Below are 21786 nucleotides of genomic sequence, written 5' to 3'. Positions count from 1 at the left end.
CTCCTCCCTGTGGCTTCCTCTCACATATTTATACATGGCTATCATATCTCCTCTCAGCCTTCTCTTCTTCACGCTAAACATGCCCAGCTCTTTAAGCCACTCCTCATAGGGCTTGTTCTCCAGACCCTTGATCATTTTAGTCGCCCTCCTCTAGACACATTCCAGCTTGTCAATATCTCTCTTGAATTGTGGTGCCCAGAATTGGACACAATATTCCAGGTGTGGTCTAACCAAAGCTGTCTCTGTGAAGTGTCTCACCAACAATAATCAAGTCTATCCTTACCAAATTGGGATAATTGAAGAGTATGTGCCATAGGCTACTCCTGCATTTGTACAAGCCTACTCTAGAATATGGCTTCATTTTTGTTCCCACAGAATAATAAATTTGAATCCTTGGGAGTCCACTGTTTGCAAGGCAACATGAAACGAATTTCAACAAGGAGAAATACTACACTTAGGAAGAAAAATTGAAATGCAGAGATATAGGATTGGTGTTGCCTGGCTCAACAACAGTCCTTGTGAGAAAGATCTTGGAGACTTCATGAATAAAAGTTGAACACGAGCCAAGAGTGTGATGCAGCAGCTAAAAAACCAATGGGATTGTGTCCAGAGGAGGGTGACTAAAAAGATTAAAAGTCTGGAGACCATGTCCTATGAGGAGCACCTAAAAGAACTTAGTATTTTTAGCCTGCAGAAGAGAAGGTTGAGAGGAGACATGAGAGCCATGTATAAATATATGAAAGAATGTCATAAGGAAGAGGGAACAGACTTGTTTTCTGCTGCCCTTGAAACCAGGACTAGAAGGCATGGGTTCAAATTACAGTGGGATTCCACCTGAACATTAAGAACTGTTCAGCTTTATAGGTGATAACCTGCACCTTGAATTGGGACTGGAAACTAATCGGCAGCCAGTGGAGCTGTTTAAACAGGTAACTTGCTCCAGTTAACAATCTGGCCGACCTTTGCACCAGCTGTAGCTTTCGAACCGTCTTCAAGGGCAGCCCTATGTAGAGTGCATTACAGTAGTCTAATCTTGAGGTAACTAAGGCGTGGACCATCATGGTCAAGTCAGACTTCTCAAGGTATGGTCGCAACTGGAGCATAAGTTTTAACTGTGCAAAGGCTCTTCCGGCCACCTGTGCATCAAGTGTTAGCACTGAGTCCAGGAGGACCCTCAGACTGTGAACCTGTGTCTTCAAGGGGAGTGTAACCCCGTCAAACACAAGTTGCCACCCTATACCCTGTTTGGCCGAGCGACTGACCAGGAGGACCTCTGTCTTGTCAGGATTCAATTTCAACCTGTTAGCTCTCATCAAGCCCATCACAGCAGTCAGGCACTGGTCCAGGACCCGAGGAGCTTCCTTGGATTTTGGTGGAAAGGAGTAGTAGAGTTGTGTGTCATCTGCATAGAGATGGCAATGAACTCCAAAATTCCAGATGACCTCGCCCAGCAGTTTCATGTAGATATTAAAAAGCATGGGGGAAAGAATAGAACCCTGCTGGACCCCACAGGTCAAAGGCCAGGGGACCGAGCAGGTATCCCGCAGCTTCACCAACTGGGTGCAGCCCTCCAAAAAGGAATGGAGACACTGCAATGCAGTACCCCAAGTCCTATTCTGGGGAACTGTCCCAGAAGGATACCATGATCAATGGTATCGAAAGCCGCTGAGATGTCCAAGGGAACCAACAAGTTCACACTCCCCTTATCAAGTTCTCTGCGGAGATCATCCAACAAGGTGACCAAAGCTGTCTCGGTACCGTGATCAGGCTTGAAACCAGACTGTGATGGGTTCATCCAGGAATCCCTGGAGTTGAGAAGCAACCACTCGCTCCAGAAGCTTGCCCAGAAAAGGAAATTTGAAATTTTGCTATAATTCATTGACAAGGCAAGAATGGAGAATAACTGGGTGGCTGAACATATGCCATGTTCCATCTAGAGCTCCCAGTTTCATCTCCAATTAAGAAGATTTAGAAGAAGAAGAAGTAGTAGAAGAGGAGGAGGAGGAGGAGGCGGCGGCGGCGGTAGCAGCAGCAGCAGCAACAACAACAGCAAAATCAGAATGGAGTGAGACCTTGCTTGGGGCCTTTTTTACATGTACGACACAGTTAAAGCACTATTATTCCACTGTAATTGGGGTTTGTAGTTGATGAACTCTCTGGTTGAGAAGTCATCACTATTTAGTTTAGTAAACATCACTATTTAAAATGCTAATTCCAGGATTTCCTGGAACTGACCATTGAAACAGACATGGTCCCATATTTCTGTCTCTTTAGATGGATGGATTGAGGATCCTTTGCTAATCTGAATTCTTTCTTTACCATCTTCTGGCCACCCAGACATCCAACTTGTGATGACGGTTAACACTAGCCAGCCAGAGTTAAAATGAATGCTCCACTTAAGCATGTTTAAATCTTGATACTCTTTTTTTCATTTATGAAGAAATTTGAAAAGTTTGAGAAATCTGTTTCAACAAATGTGCCACACAGACCCACATGCATGTGATGAAACAGGTAGTAGCCCATGAAAACCCAACTCGCCCAAATAAGGAAAAGGAGGGATTCATTATGGTTACCCAAAGTATTTATTGGCAACCTGAACAATATAGTGATAAGAAAATTATGATATTTGTTTAAAAACTCTAATTAAGTGTCAATTTGGATTTTAAATTTCACAGTCTGAATGACAAGTGATGGGCAAATAGGATTTTTAGCAGATTCAAGACATTGGCAAAGACAGACTTTAGTGGTAATAGCCCCAGTCTTCTTCTGATGGGTATTTGAGGTTTTCTTTCTCACCCACATCTCCTTTGGGCTACCAAAAATCCCCATAAGGGAAGCCTTCCTTCCATCCTTGTTATATTGGAAAAATAAATTAGTTGGACTCTCACTATCAGGGAGACTGTCATTAGGGGAATATTTGTCTTTTCCTGTCTCCCTGCAGTTTCTATCAAGGGCTGGAGTATGAGAGGTTATATCTCTTTTTTATCTCTCTTATGTGTTAACTTAGAAGAGAAGGAAACCAGAGCAGATATTTTATCTGAGTGTGCGCTCTGGAAGGATTGTTGTCATCGCAGAGGTGTCCATATATATTATCTCTCTCTCTGTTTCTCTCTGACCTCTTTTCTCCAACAAAAATGGCTTGAAATGTTTCCACTAAAAAAAGCAAGTAGCAAGCAGATGTGATTTCAGATGGGATTTTTCATTCTGGTTATTAAAGTTATAAAATTTATATAACACTTCCCCTCCCTTTTTTTCTCCTTTCCATCTCTCCTCGGGCCCTACTTTCTTGCCATCGAGCAATGGTTGTGGTGGTGTTATTGTTGTTAAATTGCCTTAAATCTTTTCTAGTCTTTTTATTACATTCTGAGAGGCAGCTTGAAGGAAGGCTTTTCCAATGCCTTGTGGTTTTCAGCATCCTCCCAATGTACATCTATAGCAGGGATAAGACTTTTTTTTTTCAGGTTCAGAGCCCAATTTCAAATAATATGCATAATTGCTCCCCACACACATAGGATACTCCCCTGAAATTCAGCAGCAAAGCAGCAAAAAAAAAATCAGCAAAAAACAAAAACAAAAACCCAGTGGCGCAATGGGATAAACCCTTGTGCCGGCAGGACTGCTGACCAACACGTTGGCGGTTCAAATCCAGGGAGCGAGGTGAGTTCCCTTTTCAGCTCTAGCTTCCCATACAGGGACATGAGAGAAGCCTCCCACAGGATGGTAAAACATCAAATATTTGGGCATCCCCTGGCCAACATCCTTGCAGATGGCCAATTCTCTCACACTAGTAGTGAATTACAGCTTCTCAAGTCATTCCTGACACACACAAAACCAATGTTTAAAAGAATCAAATTCCATGTGACGGCGCGAGTGGCATCACCTATATGTAGAACTGTAAGTTGCAGGATTTGAACTGTTGTATCATGCCTGATTTTGCCTTTTTACCCTGTAAATGTATAGTTGGATTGATTGGTTATTTATAGCTGTCAATCAATGTTGTTTGCACCAGTTGAATTGCTCCTCCTGCTCAATTGTTTGACACCACCTCTTCCTAGAGAGCAGGACAGTGTTTCCTTTTCCATTCCACCATCAAACTTTCTATCAGATGGACGTGAGAGAGAGACTTGGCTCTGAAGCCCTTGATTAAGTTACCTCTCAGCATCAATTCTGAGGTTCTTACCCTTGAGACTTATGCTTCATGTTCAGATCAACATGGATGACATTGAGAAGTCTCAAGTGCCTTCAAACCAGTTCTTTGGCACCAGAGGAAGGCTTTGTGCATTCAAAATATAGGCCATTGGAATTGGGGTTGTGATTATTCCGATATTCACAGCCATTGAGAAAGAGGGACCTGGAAAAGCTTCTCAGCTGCAAAACTCCTTGGATCCAAGACAACCAGAGACTGTAATGCATATTTCCTTTACCACCTTTGAATTTTCCAGTTCATTGCCTTAAAGGGATAACTCTTTGTGAACAATTAAACTTATTTTGAGTTATCTACAGTGTTTTGGTCCTTGGGAATTCCAGTTTTCCTAAAGGAGGGCAAGAAGCAATCTGCTGGGGAAAAGATGTCACATCCATGCCTCTTTCACTGAGTTATAGCCCCCAGGCGTGACGGCACATTCCATTTGCAGATAAGAAAATCTTCTCCAAACAAAATAAAGCACAGATGGACCGTACACCTTGTTTTAGAGAAAAAAAAATGTGTTTCCAAAAGGCTTCTCTGGAAGATGTTTCTAGTGCCTGCATCACACTAGAGAATGAATCTACTTTAAATCCGGTTCCTGCCTCCTGCAGAATTCTGGAGTTTGCAGTTAACTGAGGCTGTTAAAGGCTCCTCCCTAAACTACAATTCTGCAGGAGGCCAAAACCAGATTTAAAGTGGATACATTCTCTAGTGTGATTCAGTAGTTAAAAGCATGATTCTTTTAAAAAGAAAAGTGCATGTACCATGTGCATCTGGTTTCATTAAAAAATGCAAAGAAATAAGTGTTGATCAATTGTGGTGGCACAAAACAGAGGAAGTCATGCCAAAGGGTTTGAATGCCATAGGTCACCTTCCCTTTTGAATTTCTTTTTGTTTATTTGCTGTTTTTGTTTAGGCCCACAATCACAAAATGCTGCTCAGCACCGAAGGCATCACAGTCCAGAATGGAAAGTGATTTTAAGGACTAGATAAGGAGAGCATCAACATGAAAAAGACAAGTTTACAATGAAATGGAGTAAGCGATCATGCTCTAGTTCTTCCTGCAAAACTGTTATGCTAGGAAGCAACACTGCCGACAATTATATTATATTGCAATAGATCCACTGCATCTATACAATTGCAAAAATAAGTTGAGGTGTCCCAATAGCTCTTACAATAATTTTATATCAACCACCAATTTTTATATAAGCCCATAGTTTCTGTGCTGGTACGACTGTACCAGGAGCTCCAAACTCCCTTTCATTCTTTGAGCATTTGCATGTGCTTGTTCTGGCCATGCATTTTGCAGTTGGATGGTTCCTGCTAGGCTGCAGTCATGGGGCTCGCCACCTGTCTATCATCATTAAGTTTTAGCTCCACCCTTTTTTCCAGGTTCAGGAGGGAAAGGGAACCATTTTAGTTCAGTCTTACAGTTGGAAGCTCAGCTATAGGACGTGAAAGATTTCTACCTGTAGAGAAGCTTTGTTTCTTACAAAGTCCGGGGGATAACAGTCCCAAAAGTTCTGGCTGGGGAATTTACAGCCTCACAGCTTTAAGAACAGTCTCTAAAGAAAAGCTTTAAAGAGAAACAGCTTTACAGGGGATAGAGAAACGGACCTACAACTTTCGTGGGAAAAATCCTAAGGACTCCAGCTGGAAATCCTTCAGAGCCTTGGCTGGTAGGTCTATTAGGGTACCCAAGAAGCATTTTGGAGCCAGGAGTAGAGCCCACACCAGCGAAGCCTAGAAAGTAGATTGTCCAGGGAGGGGTTAAAAAGGGTTTTCCTCATAAAGGAAAGAAATAGTTCTCCAAGCAAGTTGCCTGTCCATTGTAGACAAGTTAAGAAGCATTTGTTTGATTTGTTGAAGATCTAAGATTGTTTGTTGAAGACCTAAGCAATAATAAATACCTTATTAAACCTTTAAGCTTCTAAAGACTTTGTATAGGAAAACCCATAGGGTCTCTCATCTGAGCTACCCCGGCTTCCCGCTGGGCACAAAGAGCACATCCTGTTCAAAAGCCATTTTCTATAGGCCCAGTGCGCAACAGCACAGTTTCCACCTTAACTCAGTTTTAGAGATATGCACTCTCTCCCAGAGAGCCATACCATCTACTGCCCCTGCCCTATATTAATTTGGAAAACTCTGCTTCCCTTTCAACTCTTTCAATAGATGTTAATGTCTTGCATGTCAGGATGTTGAATCAACCTCTTTGTAGGATGTACTTTATTACCAGCTGTTTCTCTCTAAGAGAATACGATCTGGGTTTGATTTTAACTCAATTAGTATGAAATTGCCTTCAAACATCCCCTCCCCACCTCCATGTTCTTGATAAATATCTCCAAAAATTGTCTTGCTGTGTGAACATTAGGCAAATATTTGCTGCTTGACATCAGTGTTTGACAACACACAGGCATTGCAGTAGCAGTCAACTTGTGATAGCATTTGATGCCTGCTAGGCACCACCACCAAGAATGTGACAGGAGGAGATGTCACTTTCCATACTTGACAATATTTGACAACTAACTTGCAGTGGCAGTCAATATTTGACAGTACCTGACTTGCATTCTGATGAGTGCGTTTCACATTCAGCTCACTTGTTATGGTAATCCACCAATCCAACAGACTTTGAATTCTGGTTCTATACATTTAATGTTCATTTATAGATTCAAAACTTACTGCTAAATTCAGATTTTGAACATGTACAAAGCAACATATTGTAGCACCATTTACTTCTGTGGTCAATCCTTAATTCTTGGTCCTCACCCACAATTCATACCAGGAGTGGATGTGGTGGCTACTTCCAGCCTTTTGCCTGTGGTGTTATAGGCATGTACCAAATGATAGAACACCTCCTAGATAGTGATATTATTCACATTTGAATCTAAATGTGACACATCTAGGAGGAGGTAAAACAAGATCCAATACATTAGACAGGAGGAGAAAATCTGGCAGATCCAAGATGAACAGAAATGGGACTAATTTGGAATATAGTGTAGTGTCTTCTAGAAGTGGCCATATAGCCTGAAAAATGTACAACAACCCAACATATACAACTTATTTTAAAGGAAGTACATCATACAAAATCCCACAAGGATGGTAAAACATCAAAAAAGCATCCAGGCGTCCCCTGGGCAACGTCCATGCAGATGGCCAGTTCTCTCACACCAGAAGCAACTTGCAGTTTCTCAAGTTGCTCCTGACACAAAAAAAGTCATAAAAAATTACAAATATAATAAAACTAGATAGCCTCATCAATTCTAAGGTTTCATAGGATTGAACCATGGTAGTTAAAGTGGCATAACAATGCCAGAATTGTGTAGTTTGAAGGGGATCTAGGCTAGCCTGTCCAATACATGGGTGAAATCCACAGTCAGGCACTGGATAAGGGAGTTGAATCAACCCTAATTTCCAGTTCAGTATTGTATCTACATATCTGAGGATGTCCTTTTTACAGAAATATTTATGCAAAGAATGAGAGAGGTTGTATTTTTCACACCTGGTTCATTGCACGTTAAGAAAAAAACCACTCTAAATATGAGGAAGTGAAACTGGAATCATTTGCATGGAGTGTCGGCTTGGAATATGATCCTTTAAAGTTAAAACAGAATAATAGGGAGGGAAAATAAACATGATAGAAATAGGAATCCCTTTGCTCTTTGGTGGTGGAACAAATTAGACAAAGGAAATGCAAAGTGATGCTTGAAAAGCTGTGCAGTCAACCAAATTATTAGTTTTAATAATATTGCTATTTATTTACTTAGGTTTCAACAAATGCATGTCCAAATGTTCAGTAAAATTTATCAATAAGGTGTATAAATTACATAGTGCAATAATAAAATTTGCCAAAGGCTTTATGAACAAAAAAGTGGTTCTAAATGAAAATCTAAAAGTAATATGCGTATAGTGGCATTATGTTCGTGTTTAAGGAGGGAGCTAGATGCAGAATCACTGAAGTTGAAGGTACTGCAGTAGAAAGGACAGGAATTGATAACTGAAATATCAGCAAAACTCTGTGTAATTTCTTAATTTAATTTGTTCTCCTTCATCCAGTCCATTACTGAGGAAAAGCAACAGTTTAAAACCAAGGCAGGTTATTTTGATTTAGATTAAAAAAAGAAATAGCAGAGTAGAGTGTCATCTTCACACTGATGGCATCAGATTACAAAACTCAGGACGACCACGGGTTTGATGCAGATGTTAAATAGTGTGTGTGGAGGGGACATTGAACCCTAAGGAACCCCACACAGATCCCCCAAAATCACCTTCTGGGTAATTCAACCTGAGAAGTCAGCCATAGCAAAGCACTTGATGAATTAGCTTCACTAATTCAGAAATGTAAGGTGGTGGTGGCAGCCCCCAAAAAGGTCAATAGAGGGGATCAGGGACAAGGGGAGAAGGATGCCTACAGGTAAGGGGCAGAGTGGTTGACTAGCTACCCCAACCCACAAAGAGCCAATCAGTCCTCCAAAGAAGGAAAAGTGAGGAGCTGGAAGGAGGAGACACCCAGAACAGCCAGGGGTCAGGGGCAGATTGGTTGGCTGGCCACCCCACCCTTTCTAAGTCTAGCAGTAGACCAAATAAGGGAAAAGGAGCTGATGGCCTGTATGGGTCAGATGATGCAGGATCGACAAGAATACCCCCATCACAAGGAAGGTGAGTATGTAAAATAATCTTTGGACAGTGAGAGAGTCGAGGGGGGTGGTGGAAATGCTTGGGGTGGCAAAGTGGATACTAAGGCTTTTAGGTACACTTTGAGAACCTCTCTTCTGCTCTATTGTTGTTGTTGTTCATTCGTTCAGTCGTCTCTGACTCTTCGTGACCTCATGGACCAGCCCACGCCAGAGCTCCCTGTCGGCCATCACCACCCCCAGCTCCTTCAAGGTCAGTCCAGTCACTTCAAGGATGCCATCCATCCTTCTTGCCCTTGGTCGGCCCCTCTTCCTTTTGCCTTCCACTTTCCCCAGCATAATTGCTCTGCTCTATTGATGACCCATTAAATAGACACACTTGCTTAAGTAAGATACATCATGGTATTCTTCCTTTCTGCTTGGCCCAACAGTCAGGGCTCGCAGGGATACTCTGCGCTAGCATGCAGCAGCCTCTTTGCACACCACATAATACTAAATAGGAGCCAAAGAGCCGTGTCCATCTTCCACAAGGTCCATTTTGGCCAAAAAAATAAAAATGTGGTAGCTGAGCCCTTATCATTTTAGCCAACCAAACAAGCCAGATTTGCTGAAGGGTACTGACCTAACTGAATCCATACACAAACCTAATCACTTCCTTCACCCATTCAGCCAGCAACTTCTGACTTTTTAAAATACATTGGTCTAATGCACATTGTGGTGGTCTTCACCCCTCTCAGAACTATGTCAACAACCTTGGACTATACACAATAGGAGGAATTCATTACAAATTTACAAACAGGGACCAAAGTCACATCCCCTGAGTCTGTACTAGTCATAGCACCAAAGCTGGAGTGAAGTGAAGTGATTTTATCTGCAAAGTCCTGACCAAGTTGTTCAAAGTGGACTGTTAAAGTCTAAATGGAGAAACAAGAGCTTGTTTGTATGAAGATAGGCTGGGTACACAATTTTTTTGTGCAGAGGCTATTATAGTCACTGTTTGTTCTTCTGGAGAGTGTGTCAAACACATTTATATGAGCGTATCTCTCCTTATGAACCAGCTAGGAGCTTAAGATCATCTGAGGAGGCCCTGCTCTCAGTCCTGCCACTTTCGCAGATGCAATTGGTGGGAACGAGAGACAGGGCCTTCTCAGTGGTGGCCCCTAGGCTAGGTATATCAGATCGGCCCCCTCTGCATTAACATTTTTTAAAAAGGTTTAAAACCTGGCTTTTTGAGCAAGCATTTGCAAATACAGTATAACAGGCTAATTTAGATCCACGGAATGATTGGACGATGCTACTGGATAATGATTTTAGTAATGAGACGTGGAGGACTTGTGTTTTTATTATTTTATTGTTTCTACTAGGCTTGGTTGATCAAGAAAAAAATGGTTCTAAACTTGATTTGTATATAGGAGGCGCTGGCGGTTCGATTTTGAAATTATTTCCAAAATTTTCTTTAAAAAAAGTTTGGAAATACCAGGAAATACGAATCGCTTCCTTTGTTTCGTTAATGAAAGGTGCCCCTCCCTTCCTCCAGAACCATTAAAATCTCGCAGTTTCCCTTCCTTCCCTTTCTGCGAGCTTCCATGCTGAAAGGAGAGGTGGGCATGGCCAAGCACAGCCCTCCTTGGAGGCCTCGCCCCCAGCGACCTCCAAGGAGCGCTGTGCTTGGCCATGCCCACCTCTCCCTTCTGCATGACAGCTGCCAGGGAAGCGAAGGAAAGATGAGAGATTTTAAAACTTACACTTTAAAAATCTCTCATCTTTCCTTCTCTTCCCTGGCAGCTTCCATGCAGAAGGGAGAGGTGGGCATGGCCAAGCACAGCTCTCCTTGGAGGTCGCTGGGAGCGTGGTCTTCAGGAACAGCTGTTCTTACCCATGCCCACCTCCTTCCTCTTTGCATCGGCAGTTTTGCCGTACCTCGGGAAGTCTGATCTGGCCACGGTGGTCCACACTCTTGTTACATCCCGAATAGACTACTGCAACGCACTCTACGTGGGGTTGTCCTTGAAGACTGTTCGGAAACTTCAACTAGTCCAACGAGCGGCAGCCAGATTGCTCACCGGAGCGACATACAGGGAGCATACCACCCCCCTGTTGTGCCAGCTCCACTGGCTGCCGATTCAGTTCCGAGCACAATTCAAGGTGCTGGTTTTGACCTACAAAACCCTATACGGTTCCGGTCCAGCGTATCTATCCGAACGTATCTCCCTCTATGTCCCACCCCGGAGTCTGAGATCATCTGGGGAGGCCCTGCTCTCGACCCCACCACTGTCACAAGTGAGGCTGGTGGGGACGAGGAGCAGGGCTTTCTCAGTGGTGGCCCCCCACCTGTGGAACTCACTCCCGGGGGAGATTAGGGCATCATCATCCCTCCTCGCCTTCAGGAGGAGGGTGAAAACTTGGTTATGGGACCAGGCCTTTGGGCACTCTGGCAATTAAATCAGACAATCAGGTAAGTAAGACCAGCAGGATGGATGAATGGAACGAAAAACTAGATCTAGGTGTTAACAAACGCTGACCATGTAAGAGGAGAAACTGGGTTTGTATTTAGTTTTAATGATTTTATTGATTTTATGGTTATAATGCATGCATGTCAACTGTGAATTGTTGTAACTTTGTGTACGATTGTTTATGATGCAGGCATCAAATTGTGCCTTGTTTCTGTAAGCCGCCCTGAGTCCCCTTTGGGGTGAGAAGGGCGGGGTAAAAGAACCCCAAATAAATAAATAAATAAATTTGCGAGGTGGGCATGGCTATGCCCAGCTCTTCCACATTGCCGCTTGTTGCCAGGGAGGTAGCCACGCCCACCTCACAAAGCCCACCTCACAAAGCCACCGATGCAAAGAGGAAGAAGGTGAGAGTGGGTAAGAACAGCTGTTCCTGAAGGCCACGCCCCCAGCATTTACGATTCACTGCCGGAAGTCGTAAGGAAGATGGCGGACGCGGCTTCGATATGGCAAAAACACTTCCGGGTTGCCAAAACGCGTCGATATTACTTCTAAAGATATTTTATTTACGATTTCTTAATGAGATTAGAAATTAACAAGCTGGATCAACCAAGCCTAGTGTCTACTGTCTTCATATAGCTTACATATTAATGTTTTAAATTATATTTATGTTGTTGGGGACATTGATTGCCAAATGTAAACCACCTTGAGTCGCCTTAGGGCTGAGAAAGGCTGTATATAAATATGGTAAATAAATAAATAATATGCGTGGCTAATTCCCACAAATCCTCCTCCCTTCCTTGCTCCTGAGTCTGCACTGCAAAGGAATCAGCCTTTAGCATCGCACTTTGCAATCTCTTCCACAATTTTTCCTCCTTAATGTGGCCTTATAAGGGAACGTTTTACAAATGGGTGGATATGAGAGCAGAATAGAGAAAGTTGTGGTCATACATATTTAAAAGTGAAGTTTGCAAGAGGCTGCAGAGATAACGGTGTATATTTATTTATCTTTGGAAAGCTTTGTTGTAGTTCCTAGAGTTCTCCTTGACACCTTATCTATCACGGTGCTTCCACTGCATATTCTAACATTGTGCTTCTTTTAATCTTTGGGTGTAAACAAAAGCTTTCTCCCTCCCTCCTTACTTTCTTTCTCATGACACAATCCCGTTCTGACAAAAGGAGAGGCTGAATATTGATTCATCTGGTCCAAGAAACTCTCCAAAGATAATTTAAAATACCACCCAATCTAGCAAAAGCCCATTATATGATAGATTTCTTTGCCTCCCCATCCCCTTTCTTATTAGAATTCTCATAGACTGCATTTGAAGTACACATACATTTAGATCTGAAAGCTGAAATTCTCCTGTAGTGTTTTGATTCAAATGGAAGCAAACAAGAATGCACAGAATAGGCTATTTACTCTCGTCCCCTTTGGAAGGCTCTGTTGAAATGCCTTTCAGTACTTCAGCTTCTTTCCACCCCTTTCAAAACCACCATTGATTTCCCTCCCTCAGCTTCCAATGTGAAAAGCCCATTTTTTTATTATTTTTGTTGATATATCTGCTTTCATGCATGCTGCTACTTCCCCGCAAGAGCAGATAACACAATTTTCACAATGCAGATCCAAGCTATTGTTGCATTTTGCATGCTTATTGTTCAATATGATTTCTTGGAATGAGTATCAGGTTCCATATCTCTCTAAGCAGTGTAATGTAGGCATAATTATTGCCTCTCGCACAAACAATTGGATTAAAAGTGTGACTGCTTGTGCACCCATCATTCATATATGCAAACTTATCAGTAGAGCCGCAGCTTAGATGGAGAGCAAAAGGTCTATACCTAGAAAATCCCAGATTCAATCCTTGGGATCTCCATGTACAGGTTGGGAAAAAAACAAAACCTTGGCCTGAAATTATGGAGAACATTGTCAGTCATATTAGCCAACCATGATTTAGAAAGACCAAAAGTCTCCTCCAGCTGGAAAGAATTACTTTGATCCAAAATATGGTTGATGTCTGGAGAGCCATATTTCTAATAATAAAAATACAGTGTTTGATAAGATGGAACTGTAGTTCTTGGAGAACATTTGGGTGCTAGATAAATAGGTTGGAGGTGTGCTCGTACAACTGCACCAGGAGCTCCAATTTTGTTTGCTTTGCATTTAATGTTTGTTGCAGTCCTAAGTTTCAGGGACTCTGCAGATAGGTGGCTTCTTTTGGCTGCAATCATAGGGCAAGCCACCTGTCAATTATAGTTAGGTTCCATGGTCCCTCCCCCTTTGGGTTTTTGGAGGGAATAGGAGCCAGTTTGGGTTCAGTCCACACAGAGAAGCCTTTCACAGGAAATGAAACCAAGAGTCCTGTAGAAAGCTTCGTCTTCTACAGCTTGGCCGGGGTTATACAGCCCTATGGCTTGGCCGGGGAGATATACAGCCTACAGCCTGACTGAAGTTATACAGCCTTACAGCTCCTTCACTGAGTGACTTCATTCAGCCATCACGGAAGCCTGAATCCTTTCCCCCTGAAAGTCTACAAAGCTCTGCTTGGCAAGGGTCGCTCGCGGAAGCCAGACACAGTTGGTACCGGGTGCAGGGGCTCCACGCCAACAGAGGCAAGTGCAGACTGCCCAGATTGGAAGTTTAGGATTTCCCCATTAGTTATTTTATAGTTATGAAGATAGTGTCTGTTCCCAGTGAACAAGATTGCAAGAGCCAATAGACTGTTAAGAAAGCTTTAAAGTACCTATTTGTTTTTCATCAATAAAGAACTTTGTTGGACTTACTTTATGCCTCTACAGAACTTTGTTTTGCGGAGGTCCAAGGGCCTTGAATCTGAGGCAGCCCCAGCGTCCCGTTGGGAACACAGAATTTATGTCCTGTCTACAGTCTGATGCACAGCATGTGACAGCACAGGAGGTGTGTACCATATATGATTACCAGATTTGGGAGTCTGAGTTCTCAGTATTCCTTTCGTCTCAGGCCCCATCTACACTGTCATTTAATGCAGTTTCATAATGTAGTTAAACTGCACTATTAAACTGCATTATATGGCAGTGTAGATATAGCCTGAGAATTTGACCTCTCTTTTCCATTCCTCAAGAGAATAGGAAGAATCTCAGGATGCTCTCTTGGAAGGTACTTGTTTTTTCTCATTTGTTAAACTTGGATTATTATTATTATTATTATTATTATTATTAGTAGTAGTATTAGTATTATTTGAAACACAACAAGATGAGTCCACATCAGACAAGATCATTCTGCTGGCTGTTGTATTGGATTGCACGTTGGACACTTCTCAAGTGTCTAGGTGATGTATCGGCATATAATGCAAGCAGATCCTAGTAAGGTGGCCTTCTGCAGCTGGCAGATGGTACTTTTGTCAGCGCTGATTGTGTTTAAGTGCAGGCCAAGGTCTTTAGGCACTGCACCCAGTGTGCCGATCACCACTGGGACCACCTTGACTGGCTTGAGCCAGAGTCTTTGCAGTTCAATCTTTAAATCCTCATATTGGGTCAGTTTTTCCAGTTGTTTCTCTTCAATCCTGGTATTGCAACATTGACAATCCTTATTATTATTATTATTATTATTATTATTATTATTATTATTCTAATGGCATATATTATGCAATTGTGATGGATGTTTAATGCTTCATGATTATATTATTATTTTGTGTAATTTATTTATTGCATACATAAATTAGTATAAAACTGATAAAATACAGGGAACACAAATGACTAAATAATTTTAGACCAAAACTGGGCAATGGTGACCGCATTGCCTGTGCATGAGGTGGGACATGATGGGCAAGCATACAAATGCTGAGTTGTTTGTTCTGTTCCACAGTTGCACAAGGTGGAGGGTTCTTCTAGGTCAGTGGTTCTCAATCTGTGAGTTCCCAGATGATATTCAGCTCCCAGAAATCCTAACAGCTGGTAAACTGGCTGGGATTTCTGGGAGTGGAAGGCCAAAACACCTGGGGACCCACAGGTTGAGAACCACTGTTTGAGGTAATGCCATTTAGCCAGGTTTCCTTTACAAGAAAGGAGATTCCATCTGAACATGAGGAAGAACTTCCTGACTGTGAGAGCCGTTCAGCAGTGGAACTCTCTGCCCCGGAGTGCGGTGGAGGCTCCTTCTTTGGAAGCTTTTAAACAGAGGCTGGATGGTCATCTGTCGGGGTGATTTGAATGCGATATTCCTGCTTCTTGGCAGGGGGTTGGACTGGATGGCCCATGAGGTCTCTTCCAACTCTTTGATTCTATGAGTCTATGATTCATCTGCTTATTCCACTTCTGAGTCTCTTCAGGGACTTCCAATTTGCCCATTCTTGGTTTGCCCCTGGAGGAAGAACCTTGTGTGTGTGTGTGTGTGTGTGGGGGGGGGGGGGGGAGGCATCCAGTTAGAACTGCCTAATTTTTCTGCCCAGAGGAATATTCTTGCTTCATAATATTCCCAATGATATCCTTTGTGCCATTACCCTTGAAATAAAACCATGGCTCATCCCCTTAACATTATATGTACAATTCAACCCTTACTCTCAGGTTTGACTCTAAAATCTCAGAACCTCTGATAGTCCTAACTTAGCAAATCTAACACCAAAACCATTTCAAAGTTTTGTGTGTGTGAAGGTGTGAGGAGAGACATTAATGCAAAGTACTTCCCAATTTCACAATCACTTCCTCCTTGCAGTGTTATTTCTATTGACAGTGTTAACTTTCCTGCATGGCATAGGGTTGGACTAGATGGCCCTTGTTGTCTCTCCCATTTTTTTGATTCGATGAATCTAACTTCCATTGGCAAACTATATATCAGGTCAGGTACCCATTGTGATCTCAAAATTACATTTACATCTCCAAGCATGTTCCAAGCATTCAAGTTCCCTTTTGGCAAAGGAGGACAGATCTGTGGAACATATAGCAATGACTTTATATATCTCAACTTTGGGTAAAGTATTTTTGAACCTTGTAACCTTGTTGCAAGCACAATAATTTGTAAGAGGGGTTGTATTCAGTAGACAAGGAGGTGTAGTCAAAATGTTGCATTTCTTGTTTGTGTTTTCCTTTCCATTGTGACGGGACTAGGCTGAGTTATTTTGTGTTTCTTCTGCTCAATGGTCTGTTACTCTGCAGGTATCAAAGGCTTTATTTAGTCAACCGGTGTTACTATTTTCCCAGATTCACTCCAGGATCCAGGACATAGCTGCCCATTTGAAGCCAAGCCCAGTGCTGAAAATAGTCCCCCATATGCTGATCTTCCCCCCTCACCAGCTTAGGGTGGATGCACCTCATTATTTTTAATTCTTCTTCTGCCGACATTGTTATTATCACTTTAGAGCTGATGCTGACCTAAATAGAAATGGGTGTGGGTGGCCACTGAGTTCAAGGTGCCATTTCAAAAATAAAATAAAAATTAAATTTAAAAATAGATCAGGTACAGCATGTGCCTCCAGCTGAAACACAAGGTTGGAAAACAGAATGAAGCAAAAGACCAGAAAACAGATGTGTGTTTATGGGAGTTGCAGTGCCAGGACTAACAAAAGGCAGTACTCTGTTGCAGCAATGACTAATGACCCCATTGCATTGGGTGTGGAATCCACACTGGGTTTATGAGAGAATTTTATAGGTGCTATACAAGCTAGCTGTGGTTCTGCTATATATGCAGAATGTGCATGCTTACAAATAAACATTTGTATATGACAGTTTTCATCCATGCTCAACATCTTTCAAATGTATTGTTGAAGGCTTTCGTGGCCAGAATCACTGGGTTGTTGTAAGTTTTTTCAGGCTATATGGCCATGTCCTAGAGGCATTTCTCCTGACACTCCAACAATTCCTAAAAGCTGCTAAGATGACTTAGATGGGAGTTACAGTCTAAAACAGTGGTTCTCAACCTGGGGTCCCCAGATGTTTTTGGACTTCAACTCCCAGAAATCCTAACAGCTGGTAAACTGACTGGGATTCCTGGGAGTTGTAGGCCAAAACACCTGGGGACCCACAGGTTGAGAACCACTGGTCTAAAACAACCAAAGGTTGGAAACCACTTCCCTTTGACATTGCTATGTCTTGTTATTCTATGTCTTGATTATTTCTGGATTGATATTATAACACACTGTCCATGGAGCTGCTCTTCAAGATGTCTTTGGCATGGCTACTGGATTTCTAAAAATAACAATTTCATTACATTGCTATGGTTAATATGCATCCATAGGCCTATTTTAGATGTGTGGTTTTCAAACCTCCCTTTAAAGCCATTGGAGGCTATGTCTGCATGACCCAAATAATGTGGACTCACCTTTCAGATGTTTCAGGAAGTCCAGTCAACCCATGGTTGGATTTGCATCAGACATAGAATCATAGAATCAAAGAGTTGGAAGAGACCTCATGGGCCATCCAGTCCAACCCCCTGCCAAGAAACAGGAATATTGCATTCAAATCACCCCTGACAGATGACCATCCAGCCTCTGTTTAAAAGCTTCCGAAGAAGAAGCCTCCACCACACTCCGGGGCAGAGAGTTCCACTGCTGAATGGCTCTCACAGTCAGGAAGTTCTTCCTCATGTTCAGATGGAATCTCCCTTCTTGTAATTTGAAGCCATTGTTTCGCATCCTAGTCTCCAGGGAAGCAGTAAACAAGCTTGCTCCCTCCTCCCTGTGGCTTCCTCTCACATATTTATACATGGCTATCATATCTCCTCTCAGCCTTCTCTTCTTCAAGCTATACATGCTCAGCTCCTTAAGCCGCTCCTCATAGGGCTTGTTCTCCAGTCCCTTGATCATTTTAGTCGCCCTCCTCTGGACACATTCCAGCTTGTCAATATTTCTCTTCAATTGTGGTGCCCAGAATTGGACACAATATTCCAGGTGTGGTCTAACCAAGGCAGAATAGAGGGGTAGCATGACTTCCCTAGATCTAGACACTATGCTCCTATTGATGCAGGCCAAAATCCCATTGGCTTTTTTTGCCGCCACAACACATTGTTGGCTCATGTTTAACTTGTTGTCCACAAGGACTCCAAGATCTTTTTCACACATACTGCTCTTGAGCCAGGCATCATCGGCCCCCATTATGTATCTTTGCATTTCGTTTTTCCTGCCAAAGTGGAGTATCTTGCATTACATGCTACACTCAGTTGTTAATGAAGCTCAAGGTGAAACAGGATTTACTTTGGAGCTTCCTGGAAATTCTGGAGTGATCTTAGAGTTATGGATAGCTGGATCAGGCTGGGTCTCATTCAATCCTTTTTCCATGTGTCCAATCAGCCCACCGCTATATTACTGGTTCAATTTCAGAGGCTTGTTGGTGACCTTGCTTCTATTGAGTTCATATGAAAGTCACCCAGAAATGGGACATCATCAGCAAGCTTCTGAAAGGGAGCTGATAATGCAGGGGTTGGTCTGTTAGACATGTGGACAATAAACTGGGCCACTTGTAACTGGCAAGTCAGCAACAGTAGTGGCCCAAATGTGCCCTCTATCCAGTCATCCATCCAAATGGCAAAAGGACTCTGGGATTCCTCCCAGGCTGCTCCATAGTGGTTTATCCCATATTAATCAAGTAAGTGTAGACAGTAGCACAACCCAATTCTGTGAAGAACACCACATTTTGTTGTAGCTAATTCCATAGATGTGCTTCTCAAAGCTGAAATGTCCTTGCTATGGAAGCACCCCAGCATTCTGACCCTTCTATTCAGAATCAGGATGACAGGGAAAGAAAGGAATGGAGCATTGCCTTCCATGAACTCTCCATCTCATCACTTCTTGCCTCATTCTGAAGGCTTCCACAATTTGTCACATTCCCCACTTCTCCTCCACTGCAGTTATTCTCCACCAGCATCTTTTATCTTCTCGCAAGCGCAAGTTTCTGCAGCACCATTCCTCTCCCCCTTGAACTCCACCATCGATCACCGATGCAAGCCAGACTGCAAAGGCGGCCTCTCTACCGAGTAAATTCAGCAGCCAGCAGGGAAGGAGATTGATGTCTCTGCACCAGGACATTTTTGGCCAGCAGAGCACTTCGACAATATGATAAGCCCAGTGTAGCATCTGGTCTCATCGCTTCGTAGAAAGCCTAATTTTCTGCAAACAGTTTGGGTGCAATCATCAACTCCCTTTATTACTGTGATTAGGTAGCAAATTATTCCATTAAATGGAAGTTATATTATTATTATTTATTATTATTTACTGAGTGCTAACAGGGCTGTTCATTTGGGAATGGGATCAGACTTCATACTTGAGTGCAAGAATGGAACAGAATGCAATATTACACCATTTGGTACAAGGAAAGAAATTTGCAACAGAAAAACCTCAGAAATTTGGGGGATCAAAACCTTGCTCATTAAGAGTAAGAGCAGGAAATCTTAAGATTTGGTTGAAAAGTTTGTTGTTCAATTCACCAGAGTGCCTGACCTTAAACATCTGGCCTTTTTCAACATATCTAATGGAGAAGCAACTCCAAGAAGACTGAGGTCCAGAAATGTCCTAAAGCTAGCACTCAGTAGATGTTAAGCACTGAAGTTCAAAGAAGTAGAGTTTAGGATCTAATTCATCCTGAATTCTTAGGACAGAGCAAATGGAATTGTAATGATATGATTACAATGTGATACAGGTGATATAATTGTAGAAGCAAAGATGGAAGACTATGTTTAGAGTTGCTATTGTGTTCATTCTCCCCCTATCCTCCCCCCCCAAAAAATCAATCTGTGACTGGTGTGTTTTGCCAATGAGTGAAGACACAGAATGAATCAAATGCCATTTGGGGGATCCCAGAGATTTAAAGCCATACAGCTAGCCATTGATCTCCGAATTAAAGTTCTCATGCTGGCTGGTAAATTTAGATATATCTAAGCAGATAAGGGTTACTCAACCTGTATTTGCAAACTAAGTAAACAAGATGAAGATGGGACTATATGGATTTGCAGAACTGGAATATGGCAACTGTAATTTTGAGAAGGAGAAATACTTTTGGTGCCTAGAAAGAGTTGGAAGGAGGTTCCAGAGATGAGAAGGGAGAATGAGTTGCAGGAAACAGATGGAGGAAGATTAGCAAATAAAAAGAATGTGGATGTAGGAAAAGAGAGTGAGCAGAAAGGAAAATGTATTGTTGAAGGCTTTCATGGCTGGAATCACTAGGTTCTTGTGGGTTTTTTCAGGCTATATGGCCATGTTCTAGAGGCATTTCTCCTGACATTTCACCTGCATCTATGGCACCTCTGAGGATGCTTGCCATAGATGCAGGCGAAACGTCAGGAGAAATGCCTCTAGAACATGGCCATATAGCCTGAAAAAACCCACAAGAACCTAGAAAGGAAAATATTTGGGGGTGGGGTGGGGGGAGAGAACTCTTAATGTTTTCCAAACCAGACAAAAATGTCATGATATCAGTGACTTCTGAGGAGAAGAAATAGCAGGTATAAACCTAAGCTAAGATAGGTACTGGTCACTTTTCTAACTTGTAAATTAGCAATATATCATAGAAATAAATCAACATTTAGATCATTTTCCTAAAAAGAAATCTAATTGTGGAAACAATATTAAATTTTGGATTCAATTGGAAAAATTGCATGCAAACCTGAGGTCATTCTTTTGCACATGTGAACAATATATTCTATGTGTAATAGGATATTAGGCATATAATTGTGTAGATATCCCAATTTTTCATAATCTGAATCTAATGTATCTGTAGTTGTGCAAACTGAGAAAGAAGGTCAGGATGAGAAGAAACAACTTGTTTTCCACCCGATCCACATTATGTATCTCAATTAAATTGTCTCAGGGAGAGGAAATAACTTTGTGAGTCCATTTGATTTAGACTTTCCAGAGTAAAATAGCCAGCAAACGGCCAAAATCTATGTTGTGCTTTGTCTGTAACTTCCACACAAGGCCAGAGCAGCAATTTCTGTGCTTCTCCACCAGCCAATCTTCAGGATCATGTTCTCAGTCATGATCCCACTAACTATTTCTCTCCAGCTGCCCTTCATTTTATCCACACCTGTCGTCCTGTTACCACATCACTCCCTTGTCGACAAATTTCAAATTCTTCAACAACTCTAATATTGACTTTGGGATTTATTGAGCAATTGAGTTGTTTGATGTATTGATTTCCATCAGTTTTTGTGACTACAGCTTTTGAGTGTTCTGGGAACAGAATTTGGCAATGAGGGGCACAGAGGTCATCAAATAGCCAGGTGTTTTACAATCTTTATCTTCCTTGTCCTCACAGCAAACAGTATAATCCTGTGAGGAAGGTTAGATTAATCCTTCTCCTTGCCAGCATACAGTTAAACTTAGGAAATTGAACTGAGAGGGAACAGAGCACAGAAAGTTTCTTTTACTCTCTCCCAGTTACCTTTTAAAAGGTAATTCATTACAGCTATAGCTCCACGAGGCTCCTGTTAGCTATGTTTATGATTGTATTTTTTTTCTTTATAAGGGTCTAAAACCAATTGCAAGTCCTAACTATAACAGACCTTCTCCCCCTCCCCTTCTCCTTCTTCCATATTGTCTATCCCTCATCCAGAATGCTT

Source organism: Anolis sagrei, chromosome 2 (genome assembly GCF_037176765.1).
Source record: "Anolis sagrei isolate rAnoSag1 chromosome 2, rAnoSag1.mat, whole genome shotgun sequence".
Classification (NCBI taxonomy): Eukaryota; Metazoa; Chordata; class Lepidosauria; order Squamata; family Dactyloidae; genus Anolis; species Anolis sagrei.
Note: the sequence above shows the minus strand (reverse complement) of the source record.